The sequence below is a fragment of the Aethalodelphis obliquidens genome, unplaced genomic scaffold (genome assembly GCF_003676395.1).
Source record: "Aethalodelphis obliquidens isolate GAN/ISIS:26980383/991018 unplaced genomic scaffold, ASM367639v1 scaffold8, whole genome shotgun sequence".
NCBI lineage: Eukaryota > Metazoa > Chordata > Mammalia > Artiodactyla > Delphinidae > Aethalodelphis > Aethalodelphis obliquidens.
In genome coordinates, this window is record NW_020837952.1 from 32762410 (window position 1) to 32784677 (window position 22268).

The 22268-nt window shown below is 37.7% G+C and overlaps 1 long non-coding RNA gene across 1 annotated transcript in view; it reads right to left on the minus strand.

Annotated features, from left to right (window-relative positions):
* Positions 1 to 2744: 2744 nt before the first annotated feature.
* The window catches only part of LOC113620804 (uncharacterized), a 247282-nt gene continuing 227758 nt past the window's right edge, over positions 2745 to 22268 (minus strand). Inside the window, exon 3 of the long non-coding RNA XR_003432923.1 lies at positions 2745 to 3052. This is a non-coding gene — a long non-coding RNA (uncharacterized LOC113620804). The remainder of the gene's footprint in view (positions 3053 to 22268) is intronic.

Sequence of the window (22268 nt, forward strand, 5' to 3'; positions counted from 1 at the left end):
ACATACTACTAGCAGATGTGCTATCACTAATACATTGGTCTAATACACTGGTCACAATGTGAACAGCTGATTTAAAGTCTTGTCGTTTATTCTATCTATAAGATTGATTTTATTCTTTTATTTAAACTGGACACTAACTTGATAGGTATAAAATCAAGATTCAATATCTAATCGATAAAAATCTTCCATGAAAATAGAAACAGTTACCATTTCATTTCTTTTCTGCCCAATTGTAATCCTCCCTTCTCCTAAATAAGTGGGTTACCATAAATTTTTTGTTTTTTTTTCCTAAAGATAGGAAAACTTGTCCTAATGTTTCTAATTCCTACGAATATGGATGAGAAATCCAGGCTTAACCTGTGGGTATAAACTCAAAGAATATATTTTGACAACTTTCCTGTTTTAGTGAATATTTATACATGGGAATCTCTTTCCAGAGGAGATCTTAAGCTGCACAGATGCCCACCCACATGGTATTCTCTGATCATCTATGGAAATGACAAATGCATTTTACTAAATGAAAGTCAATTGCCTCACCCATAAAGGTGAAAAGGAGACAATTAATAGGAGAGGCTTAGTGACTATGACTTAGTTAATGATTGGGAAGCTCTCTCAAACACATAAAAGAGAAGGAAAAGACTTCTTCAGAATGTCTGTGGTGTGTTTTGCTAGTCATCTTAATTGATTTCTCACATCAAAAAGCAAATGTGCAAAGAAGACAAAAGCAGAGGGCTACACCTCCAACATTATGCACCATTAGCTGAGCACTTCTCCATTTTAATGTTCCTATAATTGATTGGGCGGCCCCAGACAAGTACAAAGAGCAAATGATTCCAAGTACAGGGTAGCTCTGACTCCTTGAAAAACTGCATGCACCTTATGAATACTTTCTTTAGAAAAAAGCTTCCCCTGGGCACTTCATTTCAGCTGTTAGTGCAAGTAAACCCCTCGCTGATGTCAATGGGCACTTTGCTTCTCTGGGTATCAGAGCTAAATGAATGGTTAAGAAGTCAGAGTATATAAATATCCTCAAAGACTTTGGAAACTGCAGAAAAGGGCAGAGCAACATCATAATTGACAGCTAGATCGCTCTCTCAATGTTGAAGCTATTTTTACAAGACATAACACTACATAAAAATCTCCATCTCTCACAATTATTTCCCTAAAGTTTACATGGATTTATGTATGTTTACATGTGTTGGTATAACCCGTTTTACAGAGAAAAACAAAAAACACAACAAAAACCCTTGCTGTTTGAGATTAGTCCTGAGATATATGATGTAAGAAACGCTAGTATAATCATAGCATTTAGTAGTTAAAGCTCTTATGGCTGTTTCTCAAATAAAATTTGTATTCGGGTTGCCAACATAAAAATGTCCTATTTTTGCTCACGGGATTGACGATGGAAGAAAGTAGAGCTTGCCACTTTCAAAGAAAGTTCAATATACCAGTTTAAATCAGAACTTAATACCAACTTTAGTATTCCAGGTCTGCTGTTTAAAGGAATATGGGGCATGCACTTTTGTATTCCATCATTGTATTTCTCACATGGATTTTTCCCCATCTTTGTTTTTGACAACTTGCCTTTTCTTTTCGTGTTTGCCTAGTCAGACTAACAGTTTTTGTAAACTGATGATTTCAGCTCCCTTATTATTCCACATTACACTGCTGCACACTGCCAGTCAAACATTATCATTTTTTTCACTCCAGCTGTGCTGAACCACAAATAGATATGAAGCAATTGACCTTGTTAATCACTGACTTGTATGATGCTTTACTACCCACTGTTTTGTGCCACTAACTTCACTTCACGCATCTTCTAAAGTCATGACCTTTGTAGGAGGTATTACTGTCCAAGCAAGTTTTAGAACAGTATAACATTAAATACAATATGGCCAGTGTTATGAAAATATCAAAGATAAACAGATTTTTCTTGTCTAAGAGCAAAGGAACTAAGACTGCTTGCTTTCTAAAAGAAAAACATAGAAATAACTTTGGGCCATTTCGAAAAGACTATTGTGCATAGTTATTTCTAACATTTTTAAAGTACTGATTTAACTTGCTTGTTTGTTTGCTTATGTGTTTATTGCAAACACAGCTAATGCTTTCTGTTTTAGTGACTCTTCCAGTGAATAGTCAGATGGTGATGGTACAATGGATTTCAAACATTCGAAATAATTAGGAACGGAGGTCATAAATAAATAAAATCTATCATTGAATTCTGTCATAATCTATAATTTTGGAAGCAGGCATTTTACCTTCAAACTGACATACCCTTTACATAATTATGAAAAATATGTGAAACCATAGTATTTGTAAGAGTAGTAAAAGGCTTATTAGTGGAGTTACAAATATCAATCAAATATTAATGACGTAGTCAATATTTGCAAGATGTCACTGAGAAAATCATAGTCAAGCTATACAAATGTAGATATAATATGTGTTAATAATATATTTCCTCTTTTAGTTAGTGACCACTTTTAGGGCAGAGTTTTATTATCCACTGCATTTCATGAGTATGTGATAATGATGGTCCATAGAGAGACTACTTCATTGCATAGCAGTATAAATAAGAAATCTGGTATCATTAAATATTATTAAAATACTAATTGTATCAATCAGTCAATGTTAAGCCAGGAAAAGAGAGAGTTAAAACTATAGTGGGGAAAATAGAAATTACTGCTGGAAAAATTGAGGTGTGGAAGACAGGAGTTGGAGAAATAAAGAAAGTTACTCACCATCACAGCCTCTACACTGACTTGATTGGGCAACTCGGAGCTTGCAGGAAAATTCCTCCAGCCATACTCTTCTGGCTGCTGAAGTGGACCCACAAGAGGAGAGCTCATGGAGAGGTCTTTGGAAGCTGTCATTTCTATTGAAAGTGTACTCTAGTGCTTGAGGCCACTGTTGTTTAACTAGACTAGTAGTGGGGAGGATGATCTGGAAGCTGGAGACTGCCAGGCATCTATACATCAACCTTCTGAGAGCAATGGCTTCTGCTATACTTCCATCTTCCAATCTCATGCAAATTCCTCCCTCAGTCAGTGCCAACCTGAAACCAATAAGGAAAAGGAATTGTGGTAAATATTTTTCTAGCTTTAGACTGGGACAGTAACTACAAGTTGACAAAACACAATCCAGCACAGTCCAACCTCCTGTCAACTTGATATCCACACATACATATTTTAATCATATCTAATTCTAAGTAAAACAGTAGCAAAATTATGATTCCACTAAAAGAGTACAACTATATTCATAAAACCAAAAATACAGTGGCTATCTTTTTAAAGGAAGATGCAAAACATCCTGTATGTCTTTTTTCCACCTGTATGTCTGTTTTTCCACTCCAAGTAGGACTCATCCTTCTTACCAGGATTTTCCCCATTCTTTCCTTTTTAAAATTTTTTTTTATTTTATTGGAGTGTAGTTGATTTACAGTGTTGTGTTACTTTCAGGTGTACAGCATAGTGATTCAGTTATACATATATTCATTCTTTTTTCAGATTCTTTTCCATATATGTTATTACAGAATATTGAGTAGAGTTCTCTGTGCTATACAGTAGGTCCTTATTGGTTATCTCTCCATTCTTTCCTTTTGATAATCAACTTGAGTAATAGTTCTTCACTAAGTTGGCTCATACCTCTCCTTCAGTATCCTGTACTTACATATTGAGATTTAAGGTTAATCATTATCAATTAATATTTTATTAGGTGAGAGGGTGATACAAGAAAGAAAAAGATTTTCAAGTGACTCTCAACTTCTTTACAAGTTCAAGTTTGGGTATTGGTTAAAGATCCTTAACTCTATTTTGTGCTAATTCAAGTTAACTTTTTTTTACCAGACTTAGAATTTGTCTATTTATACTAATCAAATAAAAGGCTATATGGTAGTGTACCCATCTATTTCAGTAGTAGAGACACCTGAATCAATTAGTCAAAGGTTCCTGAAGGTCAAACCATTCTGACTAACTGTATCAACCCTGCTATCCATGCAGTAATCATGCCTACCATTTCACTGCAGGTTAATTGTTGCCACTTGGTCCCTGCCACTATGGGATCCCATTATGCCACTGAATTCAGAGTGCCCATTTTAGTGGCAACTTCTCCCACTGTCATTGCTGATCTTCAGGAAACAGTCACCTCAGAGCTCTTCAAGGATGCTTATGCTCCTCTTAATAATATATTTGTCAAAGATTCTGTGTCCACCTGGAGGACATAGGAGAGGATTGAAGAGCAGAGCAGGCCATACGTAGTAAATACATCCTAGCATCCAATCTCTCTAAACCTTAGTGTGTCTTTCTCTACCATATATCCAGGAAATTCTGACACGTCAACTTAATTTACCTTTGTGTCCAGAGTCCAGTGAACCAATCCAAGAAACTGCTAGATCCACTCCAAGTTTCTCAAGTTAATTAATTACCTCCACAATTTCTAGTTAAGTGTGGTTATATTAATGAATTCAATCCACTCCAACATCACATCCTTCTATCCTCTCCTTCTACTTTTAGGATATGTTCTCATACATATGCCTCTTCAACTGTAAAAGTCTTGCAATTAGTTTGGTGCATAAGATAACTCTTACTAATGACATTGTGTACCCAACATCCTAAAGCCTAGGAAAATCTGAGTCTGCTTATAGATCTAGAAGCCACAGAGGTGCTGGAGTATATCTTGAGGCACTGCAGAATTTTCTATTCTATTAGTTTCCTAAGGCTGCTATTAAAAAAAAAAAAAAAAAGGACTGCAAACTTGGTAGATTAAAACAACAGAAATGTACTTCTCAACAGTTCTGGAGGCCAGAGGTCCAAAATCAGTTTCCATCACCAAAATTAAGGTGTCTTCTCCTTCTGGAGGTTCTCAAAAAGAATCCATTTCTTGCTTCTCCTAGTTTCTAGTGAATGACAGCATTCCTTGCCTTGTGGCTGCACCACTTCAATCTCTGCCTCTATCTTCACATCACCATCCCCTCTTCTTTCTATGTGGTGGGGTATCTCACTGTACCTCTCTCTTATAAGGCCATTTGTCATGTTATACCATTTAGGGTCCACCCAGATTATCCTGGATTATCTCCTCATTTAACATTCTTAACTTAATCATATCTGCAAAGACCTTTCCTCCAAATAAGTAACATTTAAAGGTACCAGGGATTAAGACCTGATATCACTGGAGGACATTTCTCAGCCTATTATACCTACCAAATATTTATTTATTTACTTATAAGTGGTCATTACAGTTTATTTAGGCAGGAGTTGGCTACCCTCTTCCTGCTAGGGTATACTAACAGAAAAGATTTTTCAGAATTTAGAGTGTTAAATTTTACTGTGATCTTATGTCTGCAATCCCATATTCCGCATGTTACTATTCCCCGATCAATATTCTAAGTTTAACATGAGACCCTGCAAGGCTGTAATTTTAATTTACAGAAGAATTTAACCACAAAAGGAACAAATGTAGGTTTGGTTTCATAAATATTAAACCTGTGATTAACAGGGGATAAGGGTATATTTCAGAACAAACAGAAATTTGCTAGTACTCTGGTCTTTAGATGGAAATGTAAAGCTGTGAGTTCATCATTTTTCCTCCTTCAAATTTTCCAGTGCTCTTATAGGAAACCAACCCCAAGCACCTTATGCTCTTTATTTCCACTATAATTTTGAATGGCAGCAGCTATGTGGTCATATAAAGCCTAGACATCTACAAACCTTTGACTCCAGATAATTAAAAGTAATGATTTCAGTAACTATTTTGTCACTAACTGTCATGGACTCCCAGTGTTTCACTTACCACTGGCAAAGGGGCTATTAATGTCTTTAAATCCATCAGATCAAAAAACAAATTCCAAAATCACAGCCTTAAGGTTCTACCCCCAAGGAACTGATACATAAAATCTCTGTTAGGGCTCATTCAGGAAACCACAGCCACAGAAGATACTGTGCAAACAGGTAGTTTGCTATAGGAATTACAATGTACACATATATAAGAGGACACGAGGAAGTTAGAATTCTGGAAAAGGGGATGTCAAAGGACCAGAGAGTCACTATCCATGATACTTGCAGCAGCAGTCTGTGTGAATAAGTCACAGCTTACAGGAAAATCCCAGAAACAGTGCACATCTGGCTATCAAAGTGGTAGCACTAAGAAGATGGAGGAGAAAAGACATGCAAAGATCCTGGAAGTTTTCTCTCTACAGAGTACAATCAAGCCCTTGGTAATTAGCTTAAGACCTCTGTTCATTATCAAGGCCAACAGTCGGGAAGACAAGCTAGAAGCTAGAGCCTGCTGACACCATCTCTGATAAATATAACTTGCTGAGAGTAGTGGTTTCCACTTCAGTTTCACTTTTCAAATCATGCACAAGTTATATTCTTGGCTAACTGCAACCTAGAAACATAAGGGAAGAGGATTCTGAGAAATATAACTCCTAGCCATACACAAAAGCGGTAATATTAAGTTCACAAAACAGACTCCAGAACACTAACCATATTGTAAATACAGTTTCAATTATAAAAACAAAAAGAGGGGAGACCTTCAAGATGGCGGAAAAGTTAAGATGTGGAGAACAGCTTCCTCCCCACAAATACATCAGAAATACATCTTCATGTGGAACAACTAGTACAGAACACCTACTGAACGCTGGCAGAAGACCTCAGACCTGCCAAAAGGCAAGAAACTCCCCACGTACCTGGGTAGGACAAAAGAAAAAAGAAAAAACAAAAACAAAAGAATAGGGACAGTAACTGCACCTCTGGGAGGGAGCTGTGAAGGAGGAAAAGTTTCCACGAGGAAGCTCCTTCACTGGTGGAGACGGCGGGGCGGCAGGGCGGGGAGCTTCGGATCCATGGAGGAGAACACAGCAACAGGGATGCAGAAGGCAAAAGCAGAGAGATTCCCGCACAGAGGATCGGTGCCGACCAGCACTCACCAGCCCGGGAGGCTTGTCTGCTCACCCGCCGGGGCAGGCGGGGGCTGGGAGCTGAGGTTCAGGCTTCAGGATCTGAGGTCAGATCCCAGGGAGAGGACTGGTGTTGGCTGCGTGAACATAGCCTGAAGGGGGCTAGTGCACCACAGCTGGCCCGGAGGGAGTCCAGGAAAAAGTCTGGAGCTGCCAAGGCGGCAAGAGACTCTTTCTTGCCTCTTCGTTTCGCGGTGCATGAGGAGAGGGGATTCAGAGCACCGTCTAAACAAGCTCCAGACACGGGCGGGAGTCGTGGCTATCAGCGCAGACCCCACAGACTGGCATGAGACGCTAAGGCTGCTGCTGCGGCCACCAAGAAGCCTGTGTACAAGCACAGTTCACTACGCACACCTCCCCTCCTGGGAGCCTGTGCAGCCAGCCACTGCCAGGGTCCTGTGATCCAGGGACAACTTCCCTGGGAGAAGTCATGGAGTGCCTCAGGCTAGTGCAACGTCACGCTGGCCTCTGCTGCCACAGGCTCGCCCCACATCCGTACCCCTCCCCCCCACCCCCAGCCTGAGTGAGCCAGAGTCCTCTAGTCAGCTGCTCCTTTAACCCCATCCAGTCTGAGCAGAAAAAACAGACACCCTCAGGCGACCTACACTCAGGGGCGGGGCCAAATCCAAAGCTGAACCAAAGGAGCTGTGCAAACAAAGAAGAGAAAGGGAAATTTCTCCCAGCAGCCTCAGGAGCAGCGGATTATATCTCCACAATGAACTTGATGTACCCTGCACCTGTGGAATACCTGAATAGACAACGAATCATCCCAAATTGAGGCAGTGAAGTTTGGGAGTAACAATATATATATATATTTTTCCTGTTTCTCTTTTTGTGAGTGTGTATGTGTATATTTCTGTGTAATTTTGTGTGTATAGCTTTGCTTTTACCATTTGTCCTAGGTTTCTGACTGCCCATTTTGTTTTTTTCTTTAGTACAGTTTTTAGCGCTTCTAATCATTGGTGGATTTGTTTTTTGGATTGGTTGCTCTCTTCTTTCTTTTTCTCTTTTTTTAAAATTACTTTATAATTGTTTTATTTTTAATAATTATATTTTACTTTTATTTTAATAAATTTATTTTATGTTATTATTTTTCATTTATTTCTTTCTTTTTTTCTCCCTTCTATTCTGAGCCGTGCAGATGACAGGATCTTGTAGCTCTGGCCAGGAGTCAGGCCTGTGCCTCTGAGGTGGGAGAGCCGAGTTCAAGACATTGGTCCACAAGAGACCTCAATCTCCACACCAAGACCCAGATCCACTCAATGACCAGCAAGCTACAGTGCTGGACACCCTATGCCAAACAACTAGCAAGACAGGAACAAAACCCCACCCATTAGCATGGAGGCTGCCTAAAATCATAATAAGGCCACAGACACCCCAAAACACACCACTGGATGGAGACCTGCCCACCAGAAAGACAAGATCCAGCCTCATCCACCAGAACACAGGCACTAGTCCCCTCAACCAGGAAGCATACACAACCCACTGAACCAACCTTAGACACTGAGGGCAGACACCAAAAACAATGGGAACTAAGAACCTGCAGCCTGTGAAAAGGAGACCCCAAACACAGTAAGTTAAGGAACATGAGAAGGCAGAGAAACACACAGCAGATGAAGGAGCAGGTAAAAACCCATCAGACCAAACAAATGAAGAGTAAAAAGGCAGTCTACCTGAAAAATAATTCAGAGCAATGACACTATACATGATCCAAAATCTTGGAAATAGAATGGAGAAAATACAAGAAATGATTGACAAGGACCTAGAAGAACTAAAGAGTAAACTTTAGAACAATGATGAACAACACAATAAATGAAATTAAAAATTCTCTAGAAGGACTCAATAGCAGAATAACTGAGGTAGAAGAATGGATAAGTGATCTGGAAGATAAAATAGTGGAAATAATTACCGCAGAGCAGAATAAAGAAAAAAGAATGAAAAGAATTGAGGACAGTCTCAGAGACCGGTGAGACAACATTGAACGCAGCAACATTCGAATTATAGGGGTCCCAGAAAAGAAGAGAAAAAGAAAGGAACTGAGAAAATATTTAAAGATACTATACTTGAAATTTCCCTAGTATGGGAAAGGAAATACTTAAGTCCAGGAAGCGCAGAGTCCCATACAGGATAAATCCAAGGAGAAACACGCAAAGACATGTATTAATCAAACTATCAAAAGTTAATTTAAATACAAAGAAAAAATAGTAAAAGCAGCAAGGGAAAAACAACAAATGATATACAAGGGAATCCCCATAAGGTTAACAGCTGATCTTTCAGCAGAAACTCTGCAAGCCAGAAGGGAGAGGCAGGACATATTTAAAGTGATGAAAGGGAAAAACCCACAACCAAGATTACTCTATCCAGCAAGGATCTCTTTCAGATTCGACAGAAAAATTAAAACCTTTACAGACAAGCAAAAGGTAAGGGAATTCAGCACCACCAACCAGCTTTACAACAAATGCTAAAGGAACTTTTCTAGGCAGGAAACACAAGAGAAGGAAAAGACCTACAATAACAAACCGCAGACGACTAAGAAAATGGTATTAGGAACATACATATCGATAATTACCTTAAATGTAAATGGATTAAATGCTCCAACAAAAAGACATAGACTGGCTAAATGGATACAAAAATAAGACCCGTACATATACTGTCTACAGGAGACCCACTTCAGACCTAGGGACACATACAGACTGAAAGTGAGGGGATGGAAAAAGATATTCTATGCAAATGGGAATCAAAAGATAGTTGGAGTACCAATCCTCATATCAGACAAAACAGACTTTAAAATAAAGACTATTAGAAGAGACAAAGAAGGAGACTACATAATGATAAAAGGATCAATCCAAGAAGAAGATATAACAATTGTAAATATTTCTGCATCCAACAGAAGAGCACCTCAATACATAAGGCAAATGGTAACAGCTATAAAAGGGAAATCAACAGAAACAGAATAATAGTAGGGGACTTTAACACTCCACTTTCACGAATGGGCAGATCATCCAAAACGAAATAAATAAGGAACCACAAGCTCTAAATGATACATTAAACAAAATGATTTACTTGATATTTATCAGACATTCCATCCAAACACAACAGAATACAATTTCTTCTCAAGTGCTCATGGAACATTCTCCTGGATTGCTCATATCTTGGGTAACAAATCAAGCCTTGTTAAATTTAAGATAATTGAAATTGTATCAAGTATCTTTTCTGACCACAACACTATGACACTAGAAATCAATTACAGGAAAAAAGCTGTAAAAAATACAAATACATGGAGGCTAAACAGTACACTACTTAATAACCAAGAGATCACTGAAGAAATCAAAGAGGAAATCAAAAAATACCTACAAACAAATGACAATGACAACACGACGACCCAAAACCTATGGCATGCAGCAAGAGCAATTCTAGAAGGGAAGTTTATACCCAAAGCAATCGACAGATTCAATGCAATCCCCATCAAAGTACCACTGGTATTTTGCACAGAAATAGAACAAAAAATTTCACAACATGTATGGAAACACAAAAGACCCCGAATAGCAAAAGCAATCTTCAGAAAGAAATATGGAGCTGGAGGAATCAGGCGCCTGGACTTCAGACTATACTACAAAGCTACACTAATCAAGACACTATAGTACTGGCACAAAAACAGAAATATAGATCAATGGAACAGGATAGAAAGCCTAGAGGTAAACCCATGAACATGTGGTCACTATATCTTTGATAAAGGAGTCAAGAATATACAATAGAGAAAAGACAGCTTCTTCAATAAGTGGTGCAGGGAAAACTGGACAGATACATGTAAAAGAATGAATGTAGAACACTCCTTAACACCATACACAAAAATAAACTCAAAATGGATTAAAACCTAAATGTAAGGCCAGACACTATCAAACTCTTAGAGGAAAGCATAGGCAGAACACTCTATGACATACAACAAAGCAAGATCCTTTTTGACCCACCTCCTAGAGAAATGGAAATAAAAACAAAAATAAACAAATGGGACCTAATGAAACTTAAAAGCTTTTGCACATCAAAGGAAACCATAAACAAGACAAAAAAGATAACCCTCAAAGCGGGAGAAAATATTTGCAAATGAAGGAACTGACAAAGGATTAATCTCTAAAATTTACAAGCAGCTCATGCAGCTCAATATCAAAAAAACAAACCCAATCCAAACATGGGCAGAAGACCTATATAGACATTTCTCCAAAGAAGACATAGATTGCCAACAAACACATGAAAGAATGCTAAACATCATTAATCATTAGAGAAATGCAAATAAAAACTACAATGAGATATCATCTCACACCAGTCAGAATGGCCATAATCAAAAAATCTACAAACAATAAATGCTGGAGAGGGTTTGGAGAAAAGGGAACCCTCTTGAACTGTTGGTGGGAATGTAAATTGATACAGCCACTATGGAGACCAGTATAGAGGTTCCTTCAAAAACTAAAAATAAAACTACCATGCGACCCAGCAACCCCACTACTGGGCATATACCCTGAGAAAACCTAAAAATAGAACTACCATATGATGCAGCAACCCCACTACTGGGCATATACCCTGAGAAACCACAAAAATAGAACTAGCACATGACCCAGCAATCCCACTACTGGGCATATACCTTGAGAAAACCATAATTCAAAGAGAGACATATACCACAATGTTAACTGCAGCTCTATTTACAATAGCCAGCACATGGAAGCAACGTAAGTGTCCATCGACAGATGAATGGATAAAGAAGATGTGGCACATATATACAATGGAATATTACTCAGCTATAAAAGGAAACGAAATTGAGTTATTTGTAGTGAGGTGGATGGACCCAGAGTCTGTCATACAGACTGAACGAAGTCAGAAAGAGAAAAACAAATACTGTAAGCTAACACATATATATGGATTCTACAAAAAAAAAAAAAAAAAAAAAGGTCATGTAGAACCTAGGGGCAAGACAGGAATAAAGAGGCAGACCTACTAGAGAATGGACTTGAGGACACAGGGAGCTTACTTAATGTAAGCTGGGACAAAGTGAGAGACTGGCATAGACATATATACACTACCAAACATAAAACAAATAGCTAGTGGGAAACAGCCACATAGCATAGAGAGATCACCTCGGTGCTTTGTGACTACCTAGATGGGTGGGAAAGGGAGGGTGGGAGGGAGGGAGATGCAAGAGTGAAGAGATATGTGAACATATGTATATGTATAACTGATTCACTTTGTCATAAAGCAGAAACTAACACACCATTGTAAAGCAATTATACTCCAACAAAGATGTTAAAAAAGAAAATGAACAAACGTAAAAAAAAAAAGTCAAGTTTATAGCAATATAATCTTACCTCAAGAAACAATAAACTTCTCAAATAAACAATGTAACCTTACACCTAAAGCAATTAGAGAAAGAAGAACAAAACAACCCCAAGCTTAGCAGAAGGAAAGAAATGAAAAAGATCTCATCAGAAATAAATGAAAAAGAAAGGAAGGAAACAATAGCAAAGATCAATAAAACTAAAAGCTGGTTCTTTGAGAAGATAAACAAAATTGATAAACCATTAGCCAGAATCATCAACAAAAAAAGGGAGTAGACTCAAATCAATAGAATTAGAAATGAAAAAGGAGAAGAAACAACTGACACTGCAGAAATACAAGGGAACATGCGAGATTACTACAAGCAACTCTATGCCAATAACATGGACAACCTGAAAGAAACGGACACATGCTTAGAAAAGCATAACCTTCTGAGACTGAACCAGGAAGAAATAGAAAATATAAACAGACAATCACAAGCACTGAAATTGAAACTGTGATTAAAAATCTTCCAACAAACAAAAGCCCAGGATCAGATGGCTTCACAGGTGAATTCTATCAAACATTTAGAGAAGAGCTAATGACTATATTTCTCAAAATCTTCCAAAATATAGCAGAGGGAAGAACACTCCCAAATTCATTCTACGAGACCACCCTCACCCTGATACCAAGACCAGACAAAGATGTCAAAACAGAAAGAAAACTACAGGCCAATATCACTGATGAACATAGATGCAAAAATCCTCAACAAAATACTAGGGAACAGAATCCAACAGCAAATTAAAGGCATCATACATCATGATCAACTGGGGTTTATACCAGGAACGCAAGAATTCTTCAATATACAAAAATCAATCACTGTGATACACCATTATTACAAAATGAGGGATAAAAACCATATGATCATCTCAATAGATGCAGAAAAAGCTTTTGATAAAATTCAACACCTATTTATAATAAAAACCCTCCAGAAAGTAGGCATAGAGGGAACTTATCTCAACATAATAAAGGCCATGCATGACCAACCCACAGCAAACATCATCCTCAATGGTGAAAACACCAAAACCATTTCCACTTACATCAGGAACAATACAAGGTTGCCTACTCTTCCTACTATTATTGAACATTGTTTTGGAAGCTTTAGCCACAGCAATCAGAGAAGAAAAAGAAATAAAAGGAATCCAAATTGGAAAAGAAGAACTAAAACTGTCACTGTTTGCAGATGACATGATACTGTACATAGAGAATCCTAAAGATGCTAACAGAAAACGACTAGAGGTAATCAATGAATTTCGGAAAGTAGCAGGATACAAAATTAATGCACAGAAATCTCTTCAATTCCTATACACTAATGATGAAAAATATGAAAGAGAAATTAAGGAAACACTCCCATTAACCACTGTAACAAAAAGAATAAAATACCTAGGAATAAACCTAACTAAGGAGAAAAAAGACCTGTATGCAGAAAACTATAAGACACTGATGAAAGAAATTAAGGATGATACAAAAGATGGAGAGATAAACCATGTTCTTGGATTGGAAGAATCAACATTGTGATAAGAAGTATACTACCCAAAGCAATCTACAGATTCAGTGCAATCCCTATCAATTTACCAATGGCATTTTTTTTAGAACTTGAACCGAAAATTTCACAATCTGTATAGAAACACAAAGACCCCGAACAGCCAAAGCAATCTTGAGAAAGAAAAACAGAATTGCAGGAATCAGACTCCCTGACTTCAGACTATACTAGAAAGCTACAGTAATCAAGACAATATGGTACTGGCACAAAAACAGAAACATAGATCAACGGAACAGATTAGAAAGCACAGACAAAAACCCATGCTCATCTGGTCACCTTACTTTTGATAAAGGAGGCAAGAATATACAATTGAGAAAATAAAGCCTCGTCAATAAGTGGTGCTGCCATTAAAAGGATCATACACCATGACGAAGTTGGATTTATCCCAGGGATGCAAGGATTCTTCAATATACGTAAATCAATCAATGTGATAAACCACATTAACAAATTGAAGAAAAAAAACCATATGACCATCTCAATAGATACAGAAAAACCTTTTGACAAAATTCAACACCCATTTATGATAAAAACTCTCCAGATAGCAGGCACAGAGGGAACCTACCTCAACGTAATAAAGGCCATATATGACAAACCCACAGCAAACATCATTCTCAATGGTGAAAAACTGAAACCATTTCCTCTAAGAGCAGGAACGAGACAAGGTTGTCCACTCTCACCACTATTATTCAACATAGTTGTGGAAGTCCTAGCCATGGCAATCAAAGGAGAAAAAGAAATAACAGGAATACCAATTGGAAAAGAAGAAGTAAAACTGTCACTGTTTGCAGCTGACATGATACTATACATAGAGAATCCTAAAGATGCCACCGGAAAACTACTAGAGCTAATCAATGAATTTGGTAAAGTTGCATGATACAAAATCAATGCACAGAAATCTCTTGCGTTCCTATACATGAATGATGAAAAATCTGAAAGAGAAATTAGGGAAACACTCCCATTTACCACTGCAACAAGAAGAATAAAATACCTAGGAATAAACCTACCTAGGGAGACAAAAGACCTGAATGCAGAAAACTATTAGACACTGATGAAAAATTAAAGATGATACCAACAGATGGAGAGATATATACCATGTTCTTGGATTGGAAGAATCAATATTGTGAAAATGACTATACTACCCAAAGCAATCTACAGATTCAGTACAATCCCTATCAAATTACCAATGGCATTTTTTTTTACAGAACAAGAACAAAAAAATCTTAAAATTTGTATGGAGACACAAAAGACCCCAAATAGCCAAAGCAGTCTTGAGGGAAAAAAAACAGAGCTGGAGGAATCAGACTCCCTGACTTCAGACTATACTACAAAGATACAGTAATCAAGACAATATGGTACTGGCACAAAAACAGAAACATAGATCAATGGAACAAGATAGAAAGCCCAGAGATAAACCCACGCACCTATGGTCAACTAATCTATGACAAAGGAGGCAAGGATATATAATGGAGAAAAGACAGCCTCTTCAATAAGTGGTGCTGGGAAAACTGGACAGCTACATGTAAAAGAATGAAATTAAAACACTCCCTAACACCATACAGGAAAATAAACTCAAAATGGACTGGAGACCTAAATGTAAGAATGGACAATATACAACTCTTAGAGGAAAACATAGGAGGAAGAGTCTTTGACATAAATCACAGAAACATCTTTTTTGATCCACCTCTTAGAGTAATGGAAATAAAAACAAAAATAAACAAATGGGACCTATGAAACTTCAAAGCTTTTACACAGCAAAGGAAACCATAAACAAGACACAAAGACAACCCTCAGAATGGGAAAAATATTTGCAAACGAATCAATGGACAAAGGATTAATCTCCAAAATATATAAACAGCTCATGCAGGTCAATATTAAGAAAACAAACAACCCAATCCAAAAATGGGCAAAAGAGACCTAAATAGACCTTTCTCCAAAGAAGACATACAGATGGCCAAGAAGCACATGAAAAGCTGCTCAACATCACAGTTATTAGAGAAATGCAAATCAAAACTACAATGAGTTATCACCTCACATCAGCTAGAATGGGCATCATCAGAAAATGAACAAACAACAAATGCTGGAGAGGGTGTGGAGAAAAGGGAACCTTCTTGCACTATTGGTGGGAATGTAAATTGATACAGCCACTACGGAGAACAGCATGGAGGTTCCTTAAATAGCTAAAAATAGAATAACCATATGATCCAGCAATCCCACTACTGGGCATATACTCAGAGAAAACCATAATTCAAAAAGACACATGTGCCCCCAATGTTCACTGCAGCACCATTTAGAACAGCCATGTCATGGAAGCAACCTAAATGCCCATCAACAGATGTATGGATAAAGAAGATGTGGTACATATATACAACGGGACATTACTCAGCTATAAAAAGTAACGAAATTTGGTCATTTGTAGAAACGTCGATGGATCTAAAGACTGTCATACAGAGTGAAGTAAGTCAGAAAGAGAAAAACAAATATCGTATATTAACGCAGATATGGGGAACCTAGAAAAACAGTACAGGTGAACCGGTCTGCAGGGCAGAAACTGAGACACAGATGTAGAGAACAAACATATGGACACCAAGGGGGGAAAGCAGCGGGGGTTCGGGGTGGTGGTGTAATGAATTGGGAGATTGGGATTGACATGTATACACCGATGTGTATAAAATTGATGACTAGTGAGGACCTGCTGTATAAAAAAAAATAATTAAATAAAACTCAAAAATTAAAATTTAAAAGAAAAGTGGTGCTGGGAAAACTGGTCAGCTACATGTAAAAGAATGAATTTAGAACATTCCCTGAAATCATACACAAAAATAAACTCAAAATGGACTGCAGACCTAAATGTAAGGCCAGACACTATAAAACTTTTAGAGGAAAACATAGGCAGAACACTCTATGACATAAATCACAGAAAGATCCTTTTTGACCCACCTCTTAGAAAAATGGAAATGAAAACAAAAATAAACAAATGGGACCTAATGAAACTTAAAAGCCTTTGCACAGCAAAGGAAACCATAAACAAGATGTAAAGACAGCTCTCAGAATGGGAGAAAATATTTGCAAATGAAGCAACTGACAAAGGATTAATGGCCAAAATTTACAAGCAGCTCATGCAGATCAATATCAAAAAAACAAACAACCCAATCCAAAAATGGGCAGAAGACCTAAACAGACATTTCTCCAAAGAAGATATACAGATTGCCAACAAACACATGAAAGATGCTCAACATCACTAATCATTAGAGAAATGCAAATGAGAAGTACAATGAGGTATCACCTCACAGTAGTCAGAATGGCTATCATCAAAAAATCTACAAACAATAAATGCTGGAGAGGGTGTGGAGAAAAGCGAACCCTCTTGCACTTTTGCTGGGAATGTAAATTGATACAGTCCCTATGGAGAACAGTATGGACGTTTCCTAAAATACCAAAAACAGAACTACCGTACGACCCAGCAATCCCACTACTGGGCATATACCCTGAGAAAACCATAATTCAAAAAGAGTCACGTGCCACAATGTTCATTGCAGCTCTATTTACACTAGCTAGGATATGGAAGCAACCTAAATGTCCATCGACAAATGAATGGATAAAGAAGATGTGGCACATATATACAATGGAATATTACTCAACCATAAAAGAAATGAAATTGAGTTATTTGTAGTGAAGTGGATGGACCTAGAGTCTGTCATACAGAGTGAAGTAAGTCAGAAAGAGAAACACAAATACTGTATGCTAACACATATATATGGAATCTAAAAAAAAAAAAAAGTTATGAAGAACCTAGGGGCAGGACGGCAATAAAGATGCAGACCTACTAGAGAATGGACTTGAGGATACAGGGAGGGGGCAGGGTAAGCTGAGACAAAGTGAGAGAGTGGCATGGGCATATATACACTACCAAATGTAAAACAGATTAGCTAGTGGGAAGCAGCCCCATAGCACAGGGAGATCAGCTTGTTGCTTTGTGACCACCTAGAGGGATGGGATAGGGAGGATGGGAGGGAGGGAGATGCAAGAGGGAGGAGAGATGGGGATATATGTATATGTGTAGCTGATTCACTTTGTCATAAAGCAGAAACTTACACACCATTGTAAAGCAATTATACTTCAATAAAGATGTTAAAAATAAATTTAAAAAAAAAACAATGAAAACCCTAACAATGAAATCTTTTCCACTACAAAGAGAAGGATATATATTATTAAGTATACGATCAAGTAGTTGTTAATTAAATGGTGCTTTTGTTTACTATCCATTCACCTAACGCTCAGTAGAATGCACAGGAAAACAAAGCAATCTCCCAATTTGGAGACAAAAGGGTTAGCACAACAGCTATGAGAATATATAAGCTACAGAAAGCTACAGAAGTGAGAGTGGGGTGATCTGAAGTGAATGTCCAACCTATTTAAATTGGGATCCTAAACCTCCTAAGCATCTTGCTACTTCCCACGATGGTAATGTTTTCTGAACAATCTCAGATAAAAGATACCCTAGTTGGGGCTTCCCTGGTGGCGCAGTGGTTGAGAGTCCACCTGCCGATGCAGGGGACACGGGTTCGTGCCCCAGTCCGGGAAGATCCCATATGCCGCGGAGTGGCTGGGCCCGTGAGCCGTGGCCGCTGAGCCTGCGCATCCGGAGCCTGTGCTCCGCAATGGGAGAGGCTACAACAGAGAGAGGCCTGCGTACCACAAACAAAACAAAACAAACAAACAAAAAAAGCCCTAGTTGACCCACATTGTAGTGGGAGGCAGAACTATCTGGTCTTCTATCTGCTGAACTGGGCCAGCATACTACAATAATATAAATATGCCAAGCATTCCCTTAATTATTTTCTTAAATTATTTCACATGTTTCCTGTATGATCCTCAAAGGTAGTAACTCTGAGAAAAAGATAACTCAGTCCTCATAATTCTCCATGAAACCTTGCAAAAGAGAGCTATCTTAACCAGTTCTATTTAAAATCAACACTATTCCTTAATGCTCAGTTTTTTTTTCTACTTACAAGCCTGAGGCAGGGATTGCAGAGAGATTTACCTTGTAGTGGCCTAACTGTAGCATTTTGCCTAACAGTTATTCTTGATTTATGCCACAAGTTATCTTATTAGCAAGGAGGGTGAACGAATGTGAACAGGTGGAAAAATTCAAATGGCAAAGACTGGCTATCTTGGGATGTAGTAGTAGCCAGAAATGACACTAATTTTATGCTTTCCCCTCCAATATTAGCTGAATATTATCATTTTGATGATATAAACTGGGTGAGTCTCTTTCCTAGTCTTCACTTTCTAAGGCTGAGACATATTATGAACTCTGCACATGCAAGGGACACTTGCCTAGGAGTAATCTTTTCACCCCACCATCTTTCTTCTTTGCTACTATATACCTTCACTCTTGTCCTGGGATTTTTCTTATCCACCAGAGGAGCTTAGCAAATGGAAAGTGTCAAGTATTGGAAAGTGATGCGGAAGTCATGGTTTTCTCTAAATTTTTTTCAATTTCTTAAGTGCTAAGAAAATTATAGCAGCTATACTGTTTGTGATCTTAGCGCCCTCCATGATCCTGAAAATGCAGGGCTGTTAGCAGTAAAATCAAAGGATGGAAGGCAGGGTTTTATAAGCAACAAAAATTTTGAGATTCTTTGAATGTCAATCCTTTCTTCTTTCTCTCTTGTAGACCATGATGAAAGAAACACTTTTGAAATCTTGAGGCATTAGTCCCTAAGCCCTCTGTAATTTTTTTCCCCTTTCTTCAGCATGTCTGAGGCCTTGATCTCTGCCATCTGCTTATTCTCATACTGTGGTGCTCCACCTTTCATTTGTACTGGGTCATCTTCTTTTCAGGTGTGCTGCCTCTCCATCTTACCTCTGAACTAAACTTCTTTTGAAAAGCCATAAATCTACCAAGTGCTACAGGGAGGAAAAGTGAAGGGAAGTTCACTTAAAATAAACTATAGTATTTTTCAGATAAAGTTTAAGAGAAGTCTTTTGGATATTTTTTAGCCTATCTTTTAGAATACTTTATACAAACTGTATAGTTTTCACTTTCCTCCTTTCTTTTTTTTTTTTTTTTTTTAAGATGCTGGGGTAGGAGTTTATTTTTGCTGTGTTGGGTCTTCATTTCTGTGCAAGGGCTCTCTCTAGTTGTGGCAAGCGGGGGCCACTCTTCATCGCGGTGCATGAGCCTCTCACCATTGTGGCCTCTCCTGTTGTGGAGCACAGGCTCCAGACTCGCAGGCTCAGTAGTTGTGGCTCACAGGCCCAGTTGCTTCACGGCATGTGGGATCCTCCCAGACCAGGGCTCGAACCCGTGTCCCCTGCATTAGCAGGCAGACTCTCAACCACTGCACCACCAGGGAAGCCCAACTTTCCTCCTTTCTAGTTTGGTGATTGGCATGGTCAAATACTAATTGTTGTGATTAAACAGAATACAGGGAATTACAGCCAAATAGCTAAGATAATGATTTTAAATGATTTAAGAATAATAGTTAGTAGCATTGAAATGTCTTAGATTTTCTTTTTTTAAAGTCTTTTTCATATCTGACTAAAGTAGATGTTTTATGTAGCAAACACAAGTATACTCTATAATATCATTATTTCCATTCTAAAGATGAGAAAACAGTCTATGTAAAGACCTCACAGATAGCAAGTTACATAGCACTTTTATAACCAGTTTAGATCTCTACACGTTGTCAAGAAATGTATATTTAACTGAGATCTACTAAATTTAGGCATATTTCCCAAACTATCACTTATTTCTTACAGAATGAAGACATATATGCTCTCAATTGAGCAGTTGTATATTCATTCATTTTTTGCAAAAATATTAACTGAGAAACTAGTGCTAATAGTTATTTTGCTTGGTGATGGGAATACAAGGTTGAATAAGACAATAAATAAGAGAGTGAAGATCATAAGTATTTTAGATGAAATAGTTAAGATACCAAGATAATGCATGGGAAGGTAGTAGCTCCTTCCACATGGTGACTGATCAGTGAAGACTTAGAAGATATTTAAATTAAGTCCTGGCAGATTAGAAAAAGTGAGTTATAAAAAAAAAGGGGCATGTATTTTAGGTAAAGGAAACCGTAATCAAGAAGGCCATTAGGCAAGCAACAGCTTGTTATGTTCTATTGACTTTTAGAGGATCAGTGTGGCTCTAAAACAGTGGGTGAGAAGGAAAATCATTCAGTGAATTGGGAAAGGTGGTCAGGAATCCTGCAGGCATCTATGCTCCATCTCAGTGAATAACACAGGGTGTCATTGGTGACTTTTTTTCAACAGGAATTTTACTGATGTGGTAGGGCAGATAAGCCAGAAAGATGTACTTCAATGTAAATTAGAAGTGAGAAAGTGGAGACAGCATCTGTGTGTAGACAACCCTTCCTTTCAGGACGTTTTGCTATAAAGAGCCCCAGATGGGGAAAAATTTAGCATATATATATGCATTGATGATCAGAGTTTTGTAGAAACATATAGATGAACAATAAAATGTAAAATATATTAAGTTAATTTATGTGTTGTAGAGTAGAATACACCTAAAGAAAATTATTTTCTATATTCAACTTTCAAGCATTAATATGTAGTTCATGAGTTTAAAACAAATTCAGCAAATAATCTATTGGCTTGGTATTAAAATTTAAAATATATAAAACTGAAGTATCTGATACCCATATTTTCTTAGAATTTCATGTCAAATTAATTGCCTACGAATATAAATGCTAAACAAGAAATAAATATGGTCTCAATTCTGACATAAAATCTATTGCATTGAACAGGTTGCTGTAGGACTCAATTCTATAGTTGTTATGTACCCATAAAGTGTTAGAATAAAGTTAAATTTTCTTTGTATACCCTGAAATCTATGATTTTATCAGATCATATAATAAATTTTTTTTTCATTTGCTTTTTTTGATTGCAGTAAGAGAGACACAACAAGTTGACTCAAGCTGTATATCATCCTTGATATTTGAACAAATGGAACGCTAGGCTAAGTGCTTGAATAGGAAAGTTCACCATCATAAAGTTATTAATTATTTCTAAGACAAGTTACAAACTTACAGTCTAATAAACATAGGGACAATTTTTGACTTGTTTTGCTTCTTTGTAACTAAACTGATTACAGATTTCATATACATAAGCATACAATTATGTTATGAACTGGGTAGGAATTTGCAGGAAAATAAATTCACACTTCACTCTTGACATCAAGAAAACTTCCAAAGGTATCAGAGAAGGGGGAAATTGTGGCATTGCATGGAGCATGAATCTTGCCATGAATCCTTGTCCACTCCCACTCCATGAGATTCTGCCCTGCTTACCGCTTACTCTCTGCCATCTCTGAAGTTTCTATCTCCGGAATCTCTCTGACCTTCTGCTCTGCCAGTTGCATCCCTCTCCACTTCTGAATTC